Source organism: Agelaius phoeniceus, chromosome 1, assembly GCF_051311805.1.
Source record: "Agelaius phoeniceus isolate bAgePho1 chromosome 1, bAgePho1.hap1, whole genome shotgun sequence".
Lineage (NCBI taxonomy): Eukaryota > Metazoa > Chordata > Aves > Passeriformes > Icteridae > Agelaius > Agelaius phoeniceus.
Window position 1 is genome coordinate 10,325,429 of NC_135265.1, and position 8,399 is coordinate 10,333,827.

The following is an 8,399-nucleotide window of genomic DNA, read 5'->3' on the forward strand; positions in this document are numbered from 1 at the left end:
CCACTCACAACCCTCCCAAGCCTGTCAAAGTTTAAGAGTCATTCGAACAATGCCCTTAACAACATACTTTACTTGTGATCAGCCTTGAGGTGCTCAAAACATGTCTTGCAATGCTACTTCAGCCTTAGCATCATGATGTTGGTGTGCTTTTAGCAAGCAAACCTATTAATCTGCAGTATTTCTGCACTTTTTATTAAACAGTTAATAATTGCAGTTGTGTATGACAAGGAAAGTGCTGGAACCATTTTTTAGAGTGTTACAAAATAATATCCAGAGAGTTTTGAATAATTTCTCTGTACTCCTGTTTCATTGGAAATTGGCAAGTTGCAGAGACTTGGGAACAGTAAGTACCTTCTTGAGGAATAATTAAATGAAACAAAGAAACTGCAGTATAGATGTTAAGAGCTTCACAGTTATTAATAAATTTGTTGCATAAATGCTTGAAATTCTCAACATTTTAGAGACTGCAGTGGTGAACCCAGATTAGATGGCAGCTCAAAACAGGACCAAAATAAGGCTTTTTGTACTGAGTCTGGAAAACCAACATCCCTAAATACTTCAAGAAAGCAATCATCTTCTCATTTCAAGGGTACTGCACAAAGCTCTCTCCTTGGCTTTTGCTCTGCTTTGGCTTCATTTCGAGCTGATATTTCTGAGTATCAAACTATTGTCATCAAACCTATGCAGTGTCCATGAACTCTATCAAGTTGCCAAGCACACAGCATTTTTTATCAGTAAAAAATCCATGCTGAATATTTACTTATGCTTTATGAACAGAGAATAATAAGCTTTATAAATTTATCTAAAACTTCCCAGAGAACACTACTGTAGAGATATGATTATCTAATTAATTTTGCATAATTATTTTGTGCACTTTGAATGATATATTTTAAATGTTTTTATAAACTTAATTATTTCACATAATCTTCCCTAATACTTTTTAATTGCAATTAAACTGCATGGAAATTTTAAATAGACATTGGTATGCTAATTCCTGTAAATTCCACATTAGTTTGAGGGAGTGACAATATTTTTAAATCTATAGTTAAGTCTACAAAATCATGTCTGGTTTCAGGCACATTCTTATGGAGGAATCATGCATTTTTAACTTACTACAGTCAGTCTGGTCAATGTTCCTCTAGCAGTCCACTCCCTTTGTCCTTTCCACCTCTACACTAACCCTGAATACACATGGCCTGATGGAAGGTCTTGTTTATTTGTTTTAAGCTGATGGAATATTTGTAAATATACATATTTTTAAAAAAGTGTCTGCAGTGTCATGGCAGAACACAAATGTGACAAATTGGAAATGGGGCTATATTTGTAGGCACAATGGAGCAGCTCCAGGTGCCAACCAGCAAGACTTCAAGCCCTTTGTCTCACTCCCTGTTCCAGTCCTGAGCCCTGGAGTGAGAGTGCAGTCAGGGATGGAAGAAGAGGAGGATGTAGAGGAGCAGAGTGTGTGTTCACAGTGTCAGTGAGAGGTGGGTTTTTCCCACGAAAGCCAGCATTGTGGCTGCTTTTTAAGGCCACATGGCAAGCCAAGACTTCAGTCTTCACCAGTAATGGGTCCAGTAATACCAAAAAGCAGAGCTTGAGTGGTGGACTCAAGGTTTGAGAGAACTAATGAGTTTTATGAACTACTTCAAGTCATTTTAAAGCACTTGCTGGAGTTCAAGAATGTGCCAAGCTGTTTCTCCACACACAACCAAAGTGTTTTGCTTTGTTGCCTTGGTGAAGGTTTATATGAAGACTTATACTATCTGGCCCTAAAATTTTTCTCTCACAGCCTGCCTGAAATCAAAAGAAGGGGTGTAGAAAGAAGACAGAATGGCTAAAAAGGAATTAAATTAATACCCTGAAGTAATATGAGACAGTTTTGTTGCAAGACTTATTTGCACAACTTCAAACTATAGTAATCCTTTTCAAAAGAAAAAAAAAGCACATCAAGATAGATATTTTGGATTGTTAACTGCTACTGGTCATTGGTTGCTGTTTCATTAGTTGCATACTATGTCTCTTCTGACATTTAGTGTAGAGAAGAAAACATTTTCAGATGCTCTGAAATATTAATGAGGAATATATCAAGAATTGTCTGCAAAATCTCAGGGCTGCATAGTGACACTGTAAAACATGTCAGTGCAGATGAGCACCAGTGAACTGTGTAAATTCACAGCTACAAGGTGTTTCTATAGGATGGAAGAGATCAATTAGATTGTAGGTTAGATATTAGGAAGGAATTCTTTACTGTGAGGATGGTGAGACACAGGATATGGCTGTCCAGAGGAGCTGCGGGTGTCCCATCCCTGGAATTGTCCAAGGCCAGGTTGGATGAGGCTTTGAAGTCCCTGCTCTAGAGGAAGGTGTCCTTGCCCAGGGCAGGGGAATTGAAACTAGATGGTCTCTAAGGTCACTTCCAACCCAAACTCTTCTATGATTCTATGATTTAACTACTTTTCTACAGCCATTGTGTTACAACTGTAACATGGAGCCAGGAGGAGTCCAACAACAGTCTGAAAACCTCTTGGGTTTTTCTGAGGGAGAATTGCATTTACCTGTAGCTGTAATCCTGTAACATTGGATGACTTTTTCCACATGAGCTATTTATTAGCTAGAAAATATGTTTTTGAGTAACCCCAAACCACTTATAATTGCAGACTGAATTCAGAGAGAAGTTGTTAATGAAAAATATTACTTATTATTCCCTTATTGCATATTATAGAAAGTATTAGTAACTTATTTTCTGTTTATATTAAGATAATCTGATCAAAACAGTGAAACAGAAATCATCAGTTAGAATCACAAAATACTAGAATAGGTTGAATCATTTGATACAGCAGTTAGGCTTTTACCCAAGGAATGGAGAACATGTATTTCCTTCTCTTCTTTAGAGGTCCACATCCACCTCTCCTTTCCAAGCATCTCCCTCTGCCTTCATAGCCTGCCACTAACTATGCTGTACTTATCACAGAAGTGATGTCACCAAAACATCATCACCACACACAGAAAGGGACAATTGCCACCCTGAGCAGTCATCCTTTGTCTCAGTGACAATACTGATATTTTATACTTCTTGCAGAGTAGGGCAGGAATATGGTAGGAAATGTGGGAACCTTTAAGAAACAGCAGAGGAGCCAACCTTAGAGCTCTAACCAATGGTGATGACCTAATTTCAGTTTACAGATCTCAGTGTCACACTCATATTTTAATTGCATCACAGTAGAGGCTGAGGCCTGATATTCAGATGAAACATTTTGTTGATAGTTGAAAACATATAATTTCATTTTTATGTTAAAGAAGGAACAATTATAAATTTTTGTCTTTTGTTCTTTCCCACTGATTGCTTGATTTTATGAGATCTACCAAGAAATAATTATGCTCACTGTGGGCATTTATATCTTTGATGTCTTCCTCAATGCACAAAAGCAGGAGAGGCAATCATAGAGTGAACTCTTTCAGGAATAAGCAATTGCCTTCAGTTCAAGAACTGTAAAACAGTTACAGGGAACACTGAGATTGCAGTTTATATCATCTAAGGAAGTTGGGAGGAAAAAGTGATGTATGCTGTAATTTCTGGCCTGAGTCTCCAGTGCTCTAATCCATATACTACTCACCAGAGTGCCTATTTTCTGTTAGTGAAATAGCTGCAAAAGTATTTTGTCAGCCAGATTAACAACATTACAAATTAGCAGCATTTGTATTACATTTGTATTTTCACAGCTCCTGTCAGAGCAAGATCATCTTATCATGCTAATTGTACAAACAAACGTTTCTGATCTCTAGAGCTAACAGGCTGAATTCAGACAGAGTGCACAAATAAAATAAATGGAGAGACTGGAGAAGAGGACAGAAGGGGAAACACGATAAGGACGCTTAGTTGAATAGACCATGTACATGCATAATTGAGGTTCTATTTATGAGCTAGAGCTAGGCATGAGATTCTAAGGAGGTTAGTAATCCCTGCTGGCCAGCTGCAGAGCTGTTAGAGGAAGGACAATTTGTCTTTAAGGAGACTGGTCCTGCACCTCACTCTGTGGCTGAGTGGTATTTTTAAATGCCATAGAGTTTATGCAGTTTCCTAATTCTGCTGGCCTTTCCTTCCTGAGTCACATATGCAAGGATAAAAGTCATACCTCTTATGGCTATATACACTCTTTAATCTTCTTTAACACTTACAGCACATTAGTGAGGTCCTTTCCCACCTCACACTCTACATGGAGCCTCTACATAGGGCAAAAAATTCCCAGCTAGAAAGGAGATGTGCAGGAGCTTCAATCCCTCTGCATCCCATGGGAAAGGGCTTCATGGTTCAGCTCCTGAGTAAGTAGCTCTGCACTGGGACGCCCTCAGGAAATCCCTAACAGACAAGCCAGTGGGAGCAGAGATGGGCCTGTCCTGTTCTCATGCTTTAACTTGGCTTCTGCAGCTGGTCAGATACCAGGCCAGACAGATCTCTGGATCTTCTCAGTCTGAGAAGTGCTGTCCTTGCATTTCTATGCTCCTGTCAGCTGCCATCCTATATTCTTACATTAGGAGAGGCATCTCAAGTCAAAAACCTTCTATCTTCTAAACATCATCTCTCTCACTCCTCCCTCCTCCACTTTCTTAAATGCACCTCCCTTTCAGCTTCAAGCTTTTGGGCCATCTTTTTCCATCTTTGTTTTCACACTGGATCAGGTCCCTTGGGACTAGAATGGGAATAGCCAAAATTCTATGAGAAAGCCTTTTCTTGGGCTATTTACAGCTTATCCAGAAGCAGAAAGTACTTTGAAAAAAACCAAAAAAACCAGTTCTCACAAGAGTGTCTAACCCAATTTAGCAGTGAATTCAATGAAGAGAGACAGGTTCTTAAATTACATGCTTTTCTTCTTCTTCTAGAGCCATAATACAGATAACACACTGGACTTGACCTTCTTATTTAGGCACCTACTCCATGCCTAAGGTTTAGAGTACTGAATACTCCCTTCAGCTTCAAAGGAAAAAAAAAATCCTTCCCCCCAAAACAGGAGATTTCACTGTGGAAAGTCCTAATATTATGGGTGCACTCAACATTAAAACTTGCTTTTCAGGCCATAAGCAAAGTTAATTGTGAAAAAAGACAGTTTTCAAGCGTCCATGTAGTGGCTTTTCAGACAGATGGCTCAGAAGCTGTCCAGAAGGTGAGAAGAATGCTCATTTTCATATTTCATGCCTTGCTAAATGAGAATTGGTACTGGAAATGATCCAGTGCTTTAGTTTCTAGATTTTCCCTATGTAATAAGAACAGATACAGCAGGGTTATAAGATATCTACAGTCCCTGATGTGCAATGTTGGTCTCAGTAAATTCAGTGGCAGATCTCCCATTGACTTGAGAAATGTGTTTTTCCCTTAGGTTCTTTAAAAAATAATTTTACAGAAATTTGAAGCAGTGATGTGGTTCTAAGGAGCATCCAAACCTGTCCACTGACCAGACAATCAGCCCTAATTCCCTGAATCCCATATGAAAATGAGCTTTTGCTCCTAAGTTTTGAGCAGAGGAATTGTTGCCTACTCAGCAGTGTTGTGGTACCCTTCACTGGAGTTACTCTGGTATGAAAGACCTTAACAAAGGCTGATTTACCATATTGAGAAGTCTGCATTATGTTCATACCCATCATCGTAGTCATACCCATCACCATTAATTATAAATCTAGAGAGATTAGGAAGGAGAAATGAATGGACTATTACCCTTATGGAAGCAGGCTGTAGTTGTACAACAAAAATATAGAATGAGAAACAGCAGTGAAACTGGTGAATTAGGGGCTTTTCAGGCTGAATGACAAGATCCTTGGTGGAGTATAGTGCATTATTTCCTACATCAAAAACTGAAGCTGAAAGGTCATCTCTTTTCAGGCTACAACTCAAATCTCATGTCTTTGCAGTGTTTGTATTAGAGCTACCAGCTCTCTCAGCAGACAAACACAAGGAGGTAATCACTGGGGTTTTTAACAGCAGGTTTGGGTACCTGTTTACTTTGCACATCACTTGTGTGGATAACGGCATAATAAAATGGTTTGCTAAGTTAATTCAAAGTCCTTAAACTGTTTCTTTGCATAGATTAATATCTTGACCAAAATATATTTAGACTCTATGATGTTCAAGTGAAAGAAGGAGTAAATAGGCTGGACAAGGTTAAGTCTGCATTTGCAAACATCTTGCATTGCACATGCAGCTAAAAGAGACTAAGCCAGAGACTGGGAGAGAGAGACATGGGCAGATTCAATGGAAATCCATTGAGAAATAATGACAAATTCCAATTGGCTTTTTCTTCCTCTCCTTCTGAGTAACTAGAGATGTGCTGGAGAAACAGCCAGCTGTTTCAGGACAGAGGAATTTCCACAAGGTGGGTGGGATTTGGGGGCAGTGGTGGGGAGGAGAGCAGTGGCAAGGAGCCACTGGCCATTTGGTGATAAGGAAGGAATGTAAGGCCAATATGGGTGATGTCAATGTGAAAAGCTGGCACAAAAACAATGGAAAGCTTTGGTTATTTGTGAATATCCAATGCCTCAGTCAGGAGGTGACTCAATTGTGTTTGCTCTTATGCTGACCCAAGAGAAATCCTTGTCTGAATGATACAAATATCTGCTCTGCTCTGTTTATAGTACTTTCGGTCAAAAATAGCCAGGCCAGAGAGAGTCATTTAAGGAAAGCATTTTGCTTATGAAAATGCATTTTCCTGTTTGTGTATAATTTGAATACACACCCACCCTCTCACACGTGCAAAGCCACATTTCGCAGACCAGTTTTTTCCTAAAGCTGCTCAGTAGAGAAACTACTCATAGTACTTTGTCCCAGCTTTGCTTACTAGCAGTGTTTGGAACAATGATCCCAGGTCAAAATCCATTGGAGTATATGGAAAGATGCCTATTGACTTCACTGAGATTTGGATCAGGTCCCAGGTCTTTCCCTATTTAGAAACTGGAAAATAAGCTGCAATTTCTCAGCTGTATATGCTGGACTAACTGGGCCTGAAACTGAGTGCACAGAAAAGCTTCACATACCCAAGGCTTGCAAATAAGTCTTTTGTTTCTGTCTGTTCATGGATCATTGGCTTCTTCAAAGTCAGACAAACAAATAATGCTCCTAGTCATTGGGTTTTCTGTCATTACAGGGTTTGGCAGTTGTCATCTGCAAAAATGGAACCATCCCTGTGGACATGCCAGAAGATACCAATTTGGTCTTCTGCAACAATGAAAAGTAGTGGGGTTTTTTAAAATTTAGGAGTAAGAAATGCATTTTGAAGAAAACTTTTTCAGATCCTCTTCTGCAAAATAGATATTCCTCATGCATCCAATAGGCTTGAATAAAAAGAAGCATCCATGGCTTAGTCTTGGCATTATCAGATAAACTTCTTCCTAATGTACGGTTTTATCAAAGAGGCTTTTCAAAAGGTTTTAAATTCATGACAAGTGAAGCTTTTGCACAATGAGGGATGCATTGACCGTGCTGTTTCTAATCCAATTCCTGAAAATTAACTGACTACATTCACACTTTCTTTTTTTCCCCACAGGCTTAATTTCATTTTTTTTACTGTAATAGTAATGCAGAACATTAAGTTTTGTTTTGTTTTTAATTGAGACATTAGAATTATTGCTCCTGCTCCTAATAGGGGGGATGGAATTAGATGATTTTTAAGGCTCCTTCCAATCAAGCCCATTCTATGAACAGACATGAATAAGAATAATAAGCTATATTATATATTTCATATTTGAGGATATTTGCATCATTTTAAGGCTTTTTAGCATCACAAAGAGTTTTTCTGTTGATTCCAATGTGAATTTTATTGTTCTGAGGCCCAGGAGAGGGGCTGATGGGGGACACAGGTAGCTTTAAGATAAATGTCAGCACTCTCTTACTTCTGCACCAGAGGAATCCATTCCAAGACTACTGTTTTATGCAGTGATACATTACTAAAGGGACATAATTATGGGTGTGGCATAAGAGTTATGATATCCTTAATTATTCATTTATTTAAATGTTTAGGGATTGCTTTAAATGTGACAGATGTACACTCTTGTCAAGGCACCAGCTGAAGTGTCTTTTTCTTTTTTTAATAAGGTTATTTACTTCTGGAAAAAAAACCCCAGACATAGACTGTTGTAGATTTTTTTTCAGTTTAAATGTCATTCAGACTCATAAGAGAGTTTGTCTAATTTTCTTATCTTCATTATATTTTGGTGACAACTTCATTATTTTAGAAAAATTAATGATTACTCCACTTCCCTGTGTTAAACATGAGATGAACATTATGCACTAATTATAAGGAATGAACTACAACTGACGTCAACAGAATTTGTGTGACTGCACATATTATAAATTAAATCAGAATATTATACAACAGCTGGAAGACAGTCTAAGAAATAACTTTTTGAATGCCATG